Source organism: Lactuca virosa, chromosome 6 (assembly GCF_052849685.1).
Source record: "Lactuca virosa cultivar CGN04683 chromosome 6, Lactuca_virosa_CGN04683_v6, whole genome shotgun sequence".
NCBI lineage: Eukaryota > Viridiplantae > Streptophyta > Magnoliopsida > Asterales > Asteraceae > Lactuca > Lactuca virosa.
This window is the reverse complement of record NC_136431.1, coordinates 251,751,596-251,769,451: the sequence shown is the minus strand read 5'-3', so window position 1 is coordinate 251,769,451 and position 17,856 is coordinate 251,751,596.

Genomic DNA, 17,856 nt, shown 5'->3' with positions numbered 1-17,856 from the left:
ATCTAACCTCCTTAAACCCCTCCCAAGTCTAGGGAACCTCCCTAGCATTAGAAGGAAGCCCCGGAGTGCCCGGCGGCTTCGAGAAGAAGAGCTTTTCAGCTAAGAAACGCTGCTCCAGCGGAGCCCGGTTTTTAATCAAACTCGTTGTAAGTGAAATAAGCCTACCATACGTTAAATATAGCTTATATTTAAATATAATATCGTTATTATGAACCTAGAAATATTATTTATCAGTGATTCAAATTCGTTATGCTGATTGATCTACTTACGGGAATGATGTCTAGGTTGTGATTTAGTGAGGTGTTTAAAGTGGGATTTCCAAACAGTATACTTCGTATACCAAACGGACCCTACCTCCGATATGATCCTACTTGGTTGTTCCTTACTTGATAGATCATGAAAGTAGACTTTGATTTAATGATGAATCTAGACTAATAATTAGTCGCAATAAAGATTAGACTAAAACTTAGCGATAATAATGCTAGGTTTCATCAAAGGAAAATAGAATCGTTAAAAGCGAAGCGCTGCCTGAGTTTGGAGTCATCACTTTAACAAGTGAGTGCATAGTTAATTTCATCTTACACATAGATATGAAGTATTTTATATAAATTACATGCTATGTGTGCATATAACCTGTATACTTGCTATCTATGTTGGATGAACGATTTTATACATGTTTTAAATGATTTAAACTGTATATGTATTTTATATCTACGAATATATTGGGTGAAACATGGGTAGATGAATGATGAGAGGTGAAAGATGATATGAGTGAACGTTGGTAGCTACGGACTTAGTACCTATTGAATAAACGTTGGTAACTATGGACTTAGTACCTGATAGATAAACGTTGGTAGCTATGGACTTAGTACCTATTAGATAAACACTGGCAGCTATAGACTTAGTGCCTATTAGATAAACGATGGTAGCTATGGACTTAGTACCTATTATATAAACGTTGGTAGATATGGACTTAGGGGGTGTTTGGCTAATCTTTTTGGGAGGCAAAAGTCCTTTTGGCAAAAGTTACAAAAAGTTAGGATTTCCTGACTTTTCCAAAAAGTCAGTTTTCCTTGTATAAAAAACCCAAAAGTTGCTTTTAAAATACTTTTACCAAACATCTTTTGCATTTTATCTTTTTCAAAAAGAACTTTTGGGCCCTCAAAAGATAAGCCAAACACCCCCTTAGTACCTATTAGATAAACGATGGTAGCTATGGACTTAGTACCTATTATATAAACGATGGTAGCTATAGACTTAGTACCTATTGGATAAATGATGGTAGCTATGGACTTAGTACCTATTAGATAAACACTGGTAGCTATGGATTTAGTACCTGATGAATGAATTTTAGCAGCTATGGAATTAGTTCTTTACGAACGAGCATTAGCTATGGACTTAGTGCCTACCATATAAACCCTGGAAGCAATGGACTTTGAAATGAACGAATGCAGGATAGATGATTCTTTAGGGTAGATCCTTAAGAGTGACGAAGATAATGGGGATGGGTAATTGGGTTGATTGTTTGATGTTTAAACATAATAATTATATTATTGTGGGTTGAAAACCCTATTTACTCACCAGGTTTCCCAACCTGACCCACTCAAGCTTATTTGTATCACAGGTGTCGATACGAAGCTACTTTACACTGAGAGATTTAAAAGAGATGTAGATCAGTAGTGTAAATGAATGTAAGTTTGTTTATGCTTATTTTTTTGTATTGACGATGACATCCCAAGGTTTTAAAATGGATAAAAATACATTTTTTCGGAAATGCTTTGATAACGTATTTATCATGTTTTTCTAAGAAAAAATTCCGAAACGTTTGTATTAAAAGAGGTACTATGATTTTTATAAAGCATAAACAATATCGGTCTTCTCTGGCCGTGAAAATGGGGATGTCACAACCTGAATATCCTCCAAGGGCACGACTGCGGAATCATCCACTAAACATTTCCGCAGTTGACATACATGAAATGTGATATGAATCTGGATGAGCTCGGCTGGAAGATCTAGACGATACGCAACTCGGCCCACCCGAGCCAAAACCCTGAAGGGACCGATATACTTGGGGCCTAGTTTGCCCTACTTCCTGAACTGGATGACACATTTACAAGGTGACACCTTCAGGAGAACCATATCTCCCACCTGGAACTCCAAATTTTTCCGGCAATTGTTCGCGTAGCTCTTCTTCCGAATCTGAGCTGTCTGGAGCCTACTCCGAACCTGCTGAATCATCTCAATAGTCTTGATTACCACCTCAGTACTCCCCATGACTCACTGACCGACCTCGCCCCAACAAATCGGGGTCCTACATTTCCTCCGATAGAGCATCTCAAAAGGAGGTTGATCAATGCTAGCGTGATAACTATTGTTATACGAAAATTACGCTAACGGAAGATATATATCCCAACTCCCACCAAAGTCCAATACGCACGCACGCAACATATCCTCAAGAGTCTTAATCGTCCGCTCACTCTGCCCATCGTTCTGCGGGTGAAAAGTTATACTGAAGTGGAGAAGAGTACCCATATCGTCATGAAACCGATTCCAAAATCTGGAAGTAAAGCGAACATATCGGTCTGAAACTACTAATACTGGCACCCCATGACGTGCCACTACCTCCCGAACATAAATATTGGCTAGCTTCTTTGCAGAAATACTCTCCTGGATCGGGATGAAATGCGCGCTCTTGGTCAATCGATCCACGATGACCCAAATAAAATCCACTCCACGCGCAGTCCTAGGAAGCTTCGTGATAAAATCCATCGTGATGTCTTCCCATTTCCATACGAGAATCTCCAAAGGTTGCATCTTGTCATGAGGTCGTTGATGCTCGGCCTTGACTTTCCTGCAACTCAAGAACCGCTCCACAAACCATGCTATATCCCGGTTCATGTAGGGCCACCAATAATCAGGGAGAAGATTCCTATACATCTTCGTCGCCCCGAGATGAATGGAGAATCTCGACTTGTGAGCCTCCTCCATCAGAACTTGGCGTACACCGCCACAATAAGGAACCCAGACCCTCTGATGCAGGGTTAACAGTCATCGACTATCATAATCGATGGAAGCCACTTGACCACAACCCGCTCGCTCTTCTGGTGCTCCGCCTTCATCGCCTCGACATGTGCCTCACAGATCCGTTCCAACAACGGAGTAACCACAGTCATCCTCAAGCATAAATCTTTGATCGGAGCAGCGACCGCCTTACGGTAAAGAGCATCGGCCACCACATTGGATTTTCCCAGGTGGTATAGGATCTCGCAATCATAATCCTTCACCACATCCAACCAACGATGCTACCTCATGTTCAGGTTCGGCTGATCCATCAAATACGTCAGGCTCTTGTGGTCTGTGTAAATAGTACAACGAACCCCATAGAGGTAATTCCGCCAAATCTTGAGGGTGAAAACCATAGCCCCCAGCTTCAAATCATGTGTCGGATAATTCACCTCATGAGGCTTCAGCTGCCTCGAAGCGTAAGCGATCACGCGACCCCGCTGTATCAATATCGCACCCAAACCCATGATCGAAGCGTCACAATAAACCACAAAATCATCAACACCCTCTGGTAGGTTCAGAATCGGCACCTCACACAATCGATGTCTAAGAGTCTCGAAAGTTGCCTGCTGCTCAGGCCCCCAGCGAAATGTCACTGACTTCTTGGTCAGTCGGGTCAATGGAACAACAATCTTGGAGAAATCCTGGATAAATCTCCAATAATAACCCTTCAAACCAAGAAAACTCTGAATCTCAGATGGAGACCTCGGAACCTCCCACTGCATCATGGCCTCGACCTTGGCCGGATCGACCAGAATACCCTTCTGATTGACAAGGTGCCCCAAGAACTGCACCTCGCGTAACCATAACTCACATTTGGAGAACTTTGCAAAAAGTCTCTCCCTCCTCAATGTCTCCAGCACCTCCCTCAAATGCTCCTCGTGTTTCTCCTGCGCCTTAGAGTAAACCAAGATATCATCAAGAAAGACTATCACAGACCGATCCAGCATCGGTCTGCACACGCGGTTCATGAGATCCATGAACGCGGCAGAAAGCATTGGTGAGCCAAAATGTCATCACCACAAACTCATAATGTCCATAACGAGTCCGGAAAACTGTCTTCTATACATCCTCATCCCTAACCCTCATCTGATGATAGCCCGATCGCAAATCAATCTTAGAAAACCAAGATGCACCCTGAAGCTGGTCGAAGAGATCATCAATCCTCGGGAGTGGATAACGGTTCTTCACAGTTACCTTATTTAACTCTCGGTAGTCGATACACATGCGATGATACCCGTCCTTCTTCTTCACGAATAGAATCGGTGCTCCCCAAGGCGAACTGCTCGGCCTAATAAATCCCTTGTCTAACAGCTCCTGCAGCTATATAGACAACCCCTGCATCTCGGGAGGAGCCAACCGATACGGTGCTTTGGCTATCGGAGCCGCACCAGGAACCAAATCAATCCTGAACTCCACCTGCCTCTCCGGAGGTACCCCAGGCAAATCCTCCAGGAATACATTTGGATACTCCGCACAATCGGCACATCGTCCACGTTTACCTTACCCTTATCCCGGGTATCGATGACATAGGTGACAAAACCTGCATAACCCTAATGAAGATAGCATCTGGACCTTGCTACAGAACACATAACCAGCCTACGTTGTGGTCTCTCACCCTGAATCACCAACTCTCCCCCACTCGAGGTCCGAACCCGTATCAACTGTTGCTCACAGTCGATCACTGCCCCATTAGGGCTCAACCAATCCATGCCCAGGATAACCTTGTTCCCACACAAAGGAATAGGAACCAGATCCACCGGATACCGGTCGCTAAATAATTGGAGAGTACAACCTTGATGAACCCTCGCAACCCGAATAAACCTATCATCGGCAATCTCGACATCTAACGGACAATCCAGCTACCCCGGAGCTCCAACAAATCTCTTGCTAAGCGCAAGAGATATGAATGATCGGGTAGCCCCCGAATCAAATAATACTACAGCAGAGATGTCGTTCACAAGGAACGATCCTAAAATAAAACCCATAAACATAAGCAATAAATTAATACAGATAAAGAGATAAGGAGAAGATACATATTGGTCACAACATCAGGAGCTGCACGCGCCTCCTCCACAATCAGCTGGAACGCCCTTCTCTTCGTTGCTGGCACATCTTCCCGGCCCTGACGGCCGTCAGTAATCCTCAATGTTGCAGGAGCAGGTGCTGACACCAGTCCTGCCACGGACAAACTCGGACAATGGGCCTTCTTGTGGTCCCTGCTATTGCACTGAAAGCAAATCAGATCAGATACCCGAGTGATGGGGGTGGTAGTAGTACAATCTCTGCTGATATGACCAGTCCTGCCGCACGTGAAGTAGCCAGAACCCACCCCTCTGCATGTCCCCTCATGCATCTTGTCGCACTAGCCACAGCGGTTGCGGCCCTACTGGCCTCTCGGTCTAGAATCGGATACCCTGGGCCTCTTGCCCGAACCTTCTACACTCACCGCAGAATCTGGCTTCCTCTTCTTCTCCATCTCTAAATCAATCTCCCTCTCCCTAGCCCTCATTATCATGTCTTCCAGCGTCTTGCAGCTGGATCGGCTAACAAACTGCCGAATATCACTCCTCAGCATCTCATGGTATCGGGCCTTCTTCATCTCCTTGTCTGTCACATACTGCAGAACTAGAAGTTCCCTCTCCCAGAACATAGCGGTGATCTTAGTCACCGTCTCAGTAGTCTGACGGAGATCCTGGAACTCTCGCGCCAACTGTTGCACCTCAATCACGGTTGCAAAATCGGCTCGGAACCTGGTCGAGAAATCACTCCATTTCATCGAATCAATAGCAACATTGTAACATCCGGTTTTGAAAATGCTCGGTTGTCGCTTCAGAGGACAAGGGCATAAGCGTAATCCGATGATTCAGCCTTTTATGGGTCTCGGGTTCTATTCGGAAGGTTTTTAGGCTTGAGGGTGTAGCTAGGAGCGTAGGGCTACTCGTCACCTTTTCGTGGATATAAAGTTCTTCGGAAACGGACTAAGAACGAAGACGTTATAGCACTTTGAAGATGTTGACAATATTGGTACCTAATGGAAATGTTTGGCAAGTAAGTACCATGCATGCAAGGTGGTAGGCGTGAAGTTACGCCCAACGTAAGCTGGGTTACGCCTAGTGTATAAGGCCTTATGGACGCGAGTGCGGAGAGGCGTACGGCCAACGTACGAGAAGTACGCCTAGCGTACGCTCAGAGTCACTAAACCCTAATTTTTAGGGCATGTCACTATATAAAGAACATAATACTTCAAGGATTAGCCTCCCTCTCACCCTAAAGTAACTACCACAAAACCCTAATCCTCTATTGAGTGTTCTTGTAGCTTAGAAGACCATTAGAGAGCATTTTGGTGTTTTGGATCCATTTCTCAAGGAAGTGAAGAGCAAAGCAAGGTGGTGGATTAAAGGAGAAGATATAGATCTGGGGTTATTACTTCATTTCATACTTTCTTGAGGTATAAAGTCTTGAAATTATCTATTGAATGCTTAGATCTATTATGATGGAGTTTTGGACCTTTTTGGTCCCAAGGATGAAGCTTTATGGTCCAAATCTGATTCCTAGACTAAGGGTTGCGACCCTTGGTGCTAAATGACTCCCTAAGATAGAAAGTGGTCATCTTGGTGGTCTTAATGGGCTCATGCAAGAGTTAAGACCATTTTCATGGAAGTAGAAAACCATTTTTGGAGTTTGGGCTTGTTTGGGGCATGCAAAGTCACCAAGTCAGTAACTTTATGGATTCAGACGTTAAGAGGAACTTAGATCTATGATTTGGACCATTGGATAGAAGCATTAAGTGCTTAATAGAAGAAATGGCTTAACAGGGGAGTACGTTGGGTGTACAAGTTGGTACGCGCAGCACACAAGTCATAAGCCCAGTACGCCCTGCGTACAGCTGAGTATACCCCGCATACTCAGTCAGAGTGGGTTTTGTGATATTGGGCTTCGGATTGGGCCAAACATTGGACTTTAGTTCTTTGGGCCTTAGTGGGCCATCAGAAGTCATATAATTTGGGCCAAGAATATGTTTAGGCTTAGGATAAGGCCCATTAGAGGGATTGGGCCCAATTTAGCAAATTAGGCCATTAGTGGGCCTTTAGTGGGCCATTAGTGGACTTAGAAAGGTTAGATGGAATTGGGCCTTGGACATGGTCCATATTAGAGCAGGGGTAAAATGGTCATTTTACCCTAAGAAGGATTATTGGTTTTAGACTAAGTGTTATTTGGTATTGATAGCTCGGGGAGCCAAAGAATTAGCAATTCGGGAATTGCCAGTTAGTAGCCAGAGGATTATCTGCAAGTCTTCAGCAGTGCGGGTGAGTCTCATCACTGTGTGTATGGGTCTATGGCGATAATGCCAGCCCATTTAGTTTATGTATGGTAGGAAGACCCGGGGGTTAGCCCTAGGCACAATGTATGAATGAACAGGGGTAGCTCCTGACACACAGTATGTTAGTATGTATGATAGGAAGACTCGGGGGTTAGCCCTAGGCATTATGTATGAAAGACCAGGGGGTAGCTCCTGGCACACAATATGTTATTATGAATGACAGGAAGACCTGGGGGTTAGCCCTAGGTAATATGCATGAAATACCAGGAGGTTGCTCCTGGCACACTGTATGCTCATTAGCTAAGTAGAGTAGTATGTATGCTAGTTGTCTTTGTGATACTTGCATGGAAGACCAGGAGGCGGATCTTGGCACTTGTCTGTAAGGCCCAGGGGGTGGCCCCCAGCTTGGCAAGAAAGACCACGTGGTGGCCCGTGGCATAACAGTAAGACTATGTGCGGCCTATAGCATCTTATTTGATATATGATTGATATGTATGGATCACAGTATGTATGGCATGTATAGCCCAGTTGATATGTATGGTATGTGGTATTTGGGGAACTCACTAAGCTTCGTGCTTACGGTTTACAGTTTTAGTTTCAAGTACCTTCAGTTTTCAGAAAAGGAGCTCGGGACGATCGCATCGCATTCACCCATATTATTCTGCATTATGTGATCTCTGGGATTAGGCTCTGATAATTATTTTAAATGAAACGTTTTCAATGTTCGGAACAAAGTTGTTAAGTGTTTTTCTAATATATAAAAATGAAATTTTTGGTGTTGAATTTTGGGATGTTACAAGTTGGTATCAGAGCCTTGGTTTGAGGGATCCGGGCATACTCTCGGGTGTGTCTGGAGTGAAACCGAGGACTTGGTATGAGAATTTTCAAAAGAAAAATCATTTAAAAAAAATAATTTTGAAAGAAATTTGAAAAGAGAAAAGAACTTTGAAAAGAAAGGGGTGTGATTGTTGGGTTTTGGTAAAATACAACATCCTATGGTGCACATACAATCCTAAATACCTTGGATCTATGTTTTCACTAATTATACATGCAAATGGTTTCCAAGGTATTGAACTTATAGCTAGCATGCAATTGTCACACAAACTACATAAAATACTAGATAGTGTAACATACCTTTTTGTGTGGCTGGAGGTCTTGATGTATTTGGCCTTAAGAACTTAGCCCCAATAGTGTGGAAGCCTCAAATGAAGTCACAACACATCAAGGACAAAGGTAGGACTTGAGAGAGAATCTCCATGCACTCTAAAACCTTCATGAACTCCAAGAACATGCACACACACACTAAGGGTGACTAGGGGGTGGCGGTTTTAGGTCATAACATATGTATTTATATGTGTTGAATTCTAAGAGTCATGGGTATAACCCAAACCCATATCCATGGATTTTATGATCCATGGTTCATGTGGCCCAACTCTTTATGTATCCATACATAAACTTGGTCCAACATGGATCATAAGCCCAACACATATAAATATAACTAATTAACATAATTAGTCCCCATAGATTTAATTAGTCTCTTTTGATCACCAAATTAATTCTTGATCAATACTAATTAACTCATACGATTTCATATTAATATATTATAACTTATAATATATTAATAAATCATATATAACATCTTCTCTCAAAAGTCCATCCTAACAAATTGTCCTGATGATATGCAACCCAAATGGACCATGCTACTCTCGGGTCGAATACATACCAATAATAGTTATGGGCTTAGACACCTAATCCAACAGTCTCCCACTTGGATAAGTCTAAAACTATTATTGCGCATGACTCCAAAACCCGACTAGCAATCGTAGCTCTTAAAGCCGTTGTCGAACTCTGAACAAATCAATGACACGTCCATTAGATAAGGGATCATATATTCCTCCATTCTAGATATCATATGGACTGAGACATGGATTATAATCATTCTCTCTGTCCATTTGTTGTTTCCCGATTTCCGATTTATGACGACTGACTAATTGAACAAATCAAATCAGTCCAGGCCCGGCCGATCACTTACGTTTGTCATCACCAAATCATCGAGGGGCCCACAGATATCGCTTTTATCCCTCCAAGGGTAAAAGGAATGGATAAACTTTGACTCATATGCTTGTTCTACTACGTGTTGAATCATACACAAAGGCACGTTTTATAACATCGAGTTACCAAATGCGTTTACGTGCAATCAATGTATAACCAACTCATAGGCAACAAGTCATATCTCTAGGTTTGAAGAATATAAGATATTATCGTCTCATGATCACTCGTGATAAAATCCATGAAGTCATTCAAATGAGCGTGGGTTGAATCCAATACTCGAATCCCTATTCCAGGAGTACTCATGAATGTTGCAGTAACTCTTACTATGTCCACTACCTTGGACATCTACAAACCCGATTCATGACAGTCTTGCCTTAATACCTACTTCCAACGTATTATCGACTGTGGATGGTTTGAATAACTTAATCATTCAGAAAGAATAACCTAGTTATTCTGGAAGTCAAAACATGCAAAGTGAAACGCAAGAATAATACTAATCACTCTATGGTCCCAAGCACCTTTGAGAGTAAATAAAACACTTTTTATTTAAACACCATATTGATTACTCATTATTCATTGTATAATGTTTCAAATAATCAACTTTATACTTGAATTAAAACAATAGTTGTCCCATGCTCCAAGCATGTAAACTATGTTTTCTAAACACTAGTCATGCCATACACCAAGTATGCACACTATGTTTATCTATGATCTTTACTTTATGAAATAGATCAATTGAACATGATTCCAATGATGCTCATTTCACAATCCTAAATCTTTATCGTAAATGTAAGAATTCTAAATTCCTACCATTTAACGAAATCTGTTAGATTCTAAACTTATATGCATTGATCCTCTCGTAATGACTATGCACAAAGTCACAAAGACTTGTCAACAGACATTACAGAGTATTCCAATGGAGATCAATTCCATGGAAACGAAGTCTCACATTCAAAGTACATTCCTTTGAACATCCTTCTTGCATTAAGTTTTCTAATCTTACACAGATCTGAAGAACAACTTCCACCTATGGAAACCTTTCCAGATTCCCATTTTGACTATCACTTCTGAACAAGAGTTACCTCTTTTCCGGATATGTGAATATGGTCCTTCCAAAATTAACATTTATACTTCCAACTGTCCATGAGCAACCAATCCTTGGTAAACCTCAGATTGTCCTCGACAATTGCTTAATCATTTTAGTCATATCTAATTCTAGATCTTCTCTCCTCTTAATGCCTTAGGCATTCAGAAAATTTAGAAAGGATAAATATTACAGCACATGCAATCGATCCTATATCCGAAGCATATGGGACACGATTCATGATTACTCACATAAAGACGTGATCATAGACCAGTCTTTTGCTACAATATTTTTTATTTGCCATGTTTTCAAAATTTGACTATGAAGAGGGATGTCGTAATCATAATCGAAGTTTGAGAACGCAATATATATAGAGTTTCCTTATGTTTGGCCATTCCAACATAAAATTCATATATATATCCTTGACTAAAGATGATCAAAATCTCAATCTAAGCTTTTAGAATTGAAATGAAGTATAATTTCCTCTCCCTTAATTATAGCAAAACAACTTTTCAACCCCTGCAACTTCACGAATTGAAACTTTTGTTTTCTATAATTAACATTGCTAACTTGCAATACTGAACATAATAATCATGCTCCCACTAACATGATAATTATCAGCACAACACTTATGTTACCACTAGCTTTGACATGTACTCAGAAATCAGCTAGACTTCTAGAAATCAATACTTTATTGACTTTCTTAACAAAGTTCAGTTTTCTGATACGAGATGCTTTGATAAGAATTTATCAAATTCATACACCTTTCCTTAGATAGCTCATATGTGTGTCTAAACAATTTTAAAACTATGAAAAGGGATGCTGTAATCATAGTCTTAATTGTTTAGACCTTTGCCACTTCTCACAAGTCCATGTTAGTGTGTCGGTTAACCACACACGCTCCACTAACGACTTTGAGAATGCAAATAACACAATTGCTATCTACTTAAAATCTACTTAGTGAAAGCGTTTCCTCACCATTATTTTCATGAATCGGAGAGAAACCTTATGACACTTAGATTTTATGTTGAATGAGTTCCTATCCATGTGAATTTGTCAAACCCATAATCACAAGACAAGGTTAGTGACAAATCCAAACTCATAGGATTGAACTTGTGCAATCTTAACTTTTTGCCAACTGGCAGCACAAGGGCCTGCCATTGCTTCCAAGTTGTTATGCAACCAATTGACAACTCTCATAACTCCTATGCAAAGCCAACTTTAACTGGAATAGGCACAAAAATGTCAACACGATAGGTTATAAACCTCAAGTCGTGTGCTAGTGAAGAACTTCAGGTTTTTATTCTTGATTAGTTCTTGGAACTTTCAAGAGCTTTAAGACTCCCACTGTCCTCTTGACATATAAGACTCTCTTGTCAAGAACCATTTCTTATCAAGAGTCAGTGCAGATTCTTATCAAGACTAACACTTCACATAATTGGCCTTAGTTGGTCTCTGTTTAACCCAAAACATCACAACTTACCAATTTCAAATGTATAAGAGTAGAGACACATTTTACTCTTACACTTGACAAGTGTTACAAACCTTCCTTAAGATATGTCACTCGAGTTACAATCTTGGAGTATGACTCTAAGACTTGTTATGGAACGAAGTATGACTCATCTTCTTGATCTAACCATTCCTACAATTCAAGATTCCTCTTCTTAGTCATAAGAATACACTAAGATGTCCTTAGAGGACTAATTGTGATATGGTTTATTAATCATTAAGATGATCACAAACATGATACTAAAGTACACTCCCATCTTTTCGGATTTGAGAAACTTTTATCTTTCTGCCTAATTTGATTCTTCTCATTCGTTCTGCCATACATTGAAACTTTTGCAATGTTTCAGAATTATACTTAAACTTGTAAGTATAACCATATTTACTAAACCTTAGTAAATCATGACGAATAGGCTTATCGATCTTTGTGGTGGACTTGACCAGTGCACAAGAATATGTACTCGATCCCTTAGTCCTTCACTTGACTCACATATACATGTAAATAAGGAATTAGTCTTAATTTTCCAAAGTTGAAAATTCTCATTCTTAATACAACTTGCATGATTCCAAGTTTCTACCCTACTGAAACGTGGGTGATGAGAATCTTTCCTTATTTGGTAAATTATGACACTACCACAGTCGAAAGAATCAAATCCATTTTCCAATATTGCTATCAATGGAAACATATAAACAAAAATTTCTCACAAATGCCACTGTAAGGATATTTTAAAATAAAAAACTTTTCTTTTATTTTAGAACTTTACGGAAAAACTTATCCTTACAATCCATATGAAAACCTTGTTGTTATCTATTCCTAAGCAATATATCATAACTCTCAAGCAACAGCTCAAAATTTTAATCACCGAACCATGCAATCGAAATCCATCTTAGCGATCAGAATCAACATATACTTCCTTTAAGCTTCCTCTCTTTTCTTTGATTCTTTTCAACATCAACATGTGACCCAGTCACATCATGTAATAAGAATCTCCAAATAGGAACTTAATAGAGTTAGACAATAGACTTTTCCTGAAGTAAAGTCAAACTTATTGACTTTACCATCCTAATGACCTTTCAGGTAAATTTGGCAGCTTCGCAACCAATGCCCCTTCCTTTGGCAATAGAAGGTTTGGGAAGTTGATCTTCTAATCAAATTTGCTTTTACCAGTGCTCAAAATCATTGCTGACTCAGCAGCACCAAGCAAATAGGTAAGATCATTAAGGGTCAAGTCATGGTCTGTCACATAGTAGTCCCAAAGGAACTCACTATGTGACTTAGAAAGTGATTGTACATCCAACTTTCTCAAGACTTTGACACCCAACTCTCCCGGCTTGTCAATACGTGACTTCATCTCCAAGATGTGATCACACATAGACCTTGCTTGCCAATAGGGCTTGAGTGACCTTGAACTTGTGGGTTAGGGAGAATAATTGGAGGGGGTGAAGGATGATTTGGGAAGATCATAGTTGTCTGAACCAGACATCTACAATGGGAGATATTCAAGTTAGTTGATTTAAGTCCTTAATATAACACCCAATATGAAATAGTAAGGCTAGGACCCAACACAATATTTTATAACTTGGAAGAGGGATGACGTAATCCAAGATATAATATATTTGAAGGTAGGAGAATGACGATTCACCAATTTCCACCATGAAAAACGAAATAATTTATTAGGTTTTAATTGGATTTGAAACTCCTAGATCTTTTGAGATTCATTGTACTTTTCAATGGCATGTTTCAATCTCGATTGTGCCCTCTCAAATTTTGTGACTGGGATGCCGAGGATCACAAAACAAGGTGTGAATAACCATGCAAATTCACTTGGTACCCTTAATATTATCACCTAATCAATGTGCCGGTTAACCACACACGCTCCATCGATCTATGATAAACATTAAGTCACCCTTTGCCATCCTTACTAGTCCAAGTTAGTGTGCCGGTTAACCACACACGCTCCACCAACGACTTGGTAAGGTACAAAGTGTGAATTTCATGGGTTAGCACCAAATTCACATTTTCCTAAGTAACTAAGATTGTGAATTTATAAGTGTTTAGTTACTTAGTATTTATCAGTAATACTTTTAATGAAGGGAGAATTATAGTCTTGTCAAACCCGTTCGGCTAACGACCCTCCACCAGTCAAGGAAGCGGTGGGTGAGAGTGGACACCCATTAAACTGCCATTTTATAGGCAGTAACCTTATACCCCCCTTATAGACCGACTTCGTGAATGAGGCCTACTAATGGTAAGACTGACTTTTACTCTTATACATATATATAAATATTAAACCTATAATATTATAATAGTATAAGGGTTTAATTTTAAACTATTAAAACTCTAAGGGCTTAACTTGGAATTAAAGTATTCATGGGGGGAAACTTTACAAATTCCAAAACTTGAGGGCAAGTTTAGAACAATTCAAAAACTTTTTAATTCCATAACTTATGAATTTAAAGTAGTTTTAATAAAAAACTCTTCAAGTTCCATAACTTGAGGACAAGTTATGGAAGACTTTAAAAAACATTTAAGGAAAAATAACCTCTTCATTTTCATAACTTATGAGTTTAAAGTAGTTTAAGGAATAAACTCTTCAAGTTCCATAACTTGAGGACAAGTTATGGAAGACTTTAAAATCATTCAAGAAAATAAGACTCTTCATTTTTCGTAACTTATGGAAATCTTATGAGTTTTAAAGAATCATAAATGTGACTTTTCATATAACTTGAGGACAAGTTACAAAAACACATTTTATGAGCAACTTTAAGATTAATATGGATTGAAAACAAATTATCACATAACTTTTCTATTAATCTAGACTAACTCATAAGAACAAGACAATTCAAATCAAACTTTTTCATGAAATTAGCCTAACCATTAAACTAATACAAAACATGAATCTATTGACAATTATCTTTGAAATTGGTTTAGCATGAACATTACCACATCAAAAACAGGTCTACAAGACAAAAAACAGCTTAGGGTAATGTTTCTAGTCCAATTCCAGCCTTAAAAGTCGAAAATATGCTGTCAGGGGGTCCTACTCGTCAAGTGCACGAACCAACTCGACGAGTTGGATGAATTTCTTCATGGACTCGGCGAGTTCATCAGTGGACTCGGCGAGTCCAGTGCTCAGACAGCCAAAATTTATGATTTTTCAGCCATTTCAGCAAGTATAACATGAAAACAAGCCTTGGCTCTGATACCACTGTTGGGTTTTGGTATAATACAACATCTTATGGTGCACATACAACCCTAAATACCTTGGATCTATGTTTTCACTAATTATACATGCAAATGGTTTCCAAGGTATTGAACCTATAGCTAGCATGCAATTGTCATACAAACTACATAAAATACTAGATAGTGTAACATACTTTTTTGTGTGGCTGGAGGTCTTGATGTATTTGGCCTTAAGAACTTAGCCCCAATAGTGTGGAAGCCTCAAATGAAGTCACAACACATCAAGGACAAAGGTAGGACTTGAGAGAGAATCTCCATGCACTCTAAAACCTTCATGAACTCCAAGAACATGCACACACACACTAAGGGTGACTAGGGGGTGGCGGTTTTAGGTCATAACATATGTATTTATATGTGTTGAATTCTAAGAGTCATGGGTATAACCCAAACCCATATCCATGGATTTTATGATCCGTGGTTCATGTGGCCCAACTCTTTATGTATCCATACATAAACTTGGTCCAACATGGATCATAAGCCCAACACATATAAATATAACTAATTAACATAATTAGTCCCCATAGATTTAATTAGTCTCTTTTGATCACCAAATTAATTCTTGATCAATACTAATTAACTCATACGATTTCATATTAATATATTATAACTTATAATATATTAATAAATCATATATAACATCTTCTCTCAAAAGTCCATCGTAACAAATTGTCCTCATGATATGCAACCCAAATGGACCATGCTACTCTCGGGTCGAATACATACTAATAATAGTTATGGGCTTAGACACCTAATCCAACAGTGATGTGTGCAATCGGCCGAACACAAGTAAGTGGTTCCCAAAATACCAATACATGTTTGTTATGTGATATGATATGATTATGTGATTCGCATGCTATATTAGAGCTAAGGATCTAGGAAGGATTCCTTATATGCTTCTTGTATGTGCTTGTAGACTTGCATGCTAGTATTGATTAGACAGTAGTAGAATAGTATGTTTAGGCTATGCCTGACTGTATGAGCTCATAATCTCATGCTAGTATAGATTCCTGATATATGTATAGAATGCTTGATTTATGTGTTTGGTTAGATTTTTCCGTTGGTCTGAATGCTGCTTGCTTTGTGCTTAGTGTGACTTTGAGTGATGGGAGTTAACTACGAGGTGAATACGTTAAGTCACATGTGACCAGGGTTGAATAATCTAAGAGTGTTGGATTTGACCCTATTGCGCAGCTCTCGTATGAGTCTAACCGTTGTAGGGATGAGTCCTTTACTCGAAGGATTATCTGAGCCTCGTTACATGTGATGGTATCCATGTAGTGGTTAATTGGCATTATGAAGAGTCTTTCAGCAGCTGAGGACTGGGTTTGGGATTGGAGATTTCCCTTAGGTAAGCCAGGATGAGATTAGTGTTGGGAGAAATAGTAGTAGTGGAAAGGGACTTGGTGGGGTCGAGGCAGTTCTTGAGGAAAGTATGGATAGATGTGGAAGGTAGTATGGGCCCATACTACTGAAAGCAGAGGATCCGTACTCGAGTCAAGGAGGGCTGAGATAAAACCAGGAAACTTGTAGTGCGTGTGTGATCCCTCGATAGTAATGAGTATTCTGATGGATCTATGATATGTTGCACAATGGTGACCCTGCATACTAGACCAGCTGGCAGTTCTGGCGCCGGTGAGGGATCAAGTTCGGGTTCAGGAGCTGAGCAACTCGAGGAGCAGATGAGAGAGTTTATATCAGCTGAGATTATTCACAGTATATTGCACCAGACTCCTTTGATCTTCGCTACAGTCAAGGAGGGGATTTTGGAGCTTTTGGATAGTCGCCTCGAGGCCTTTCGGGTCGAGATCGCTACAAGGCAGTTAGGGGCTCCTCTGGGGCCCAGTGTTTATGGATCACTGGGATCCCTCGGAAGGGAGGATCCTATTATTAGCTCTTGTCATCAGGGATCAGAGGTGGGTTACACATCTGGTCTTCAGGAGAGTCCATTACATGATTGGATTGTTGTGGAGGTTTCACGAGCCGTACGCGAGGGTTTACCCAACATTATTGAGTGTGTTACTGACAGGTTAACCGCTAGATTTCAGGTTCATACAGCTATTGTTCATATAGTTGATGGGGTAGATGGGGTAGCTCGGGAGCAAGAGATTGGTTTGGATGGACAGCTCGGAAAAAGGAAGCGGACACCTATCTCGGGACGATTGGAAGGAGGTGGAGGGTCCGACTCGGCTGACTTTGGTGTTGGAAGTCAGGGAGGTCTTGAGGTGTGTGTAAAGTGTGGGGGAACCCATGGGTTTGCTTGTCACAAGTTTAGGTGTTTCAAGTGTGGAGAAAGAGGGCATGTGCATCGGGATTGCAAGAAAGATCAGATATGTTTTCATTGTCACCAGTCGGGTCATTTGAAGTCCCATTGTCCTGTTTTGGAGGCAGAAAGAGTTCAGGTTCCAGCGCCCATCGTTCCGCAGGAAGTCAAGATCGAGCCGCACTAGATCGCTGATATGTAATTTGAATTCCCCTTTCTATAATTAAAATTATGGTGTAATTACTCTTAATCAGCAGTTGTATTTGCTTTGAAATCTCACTGAGTTTTGGGTAAGTAAATCTATGGGTTTATTTCTCTACTTG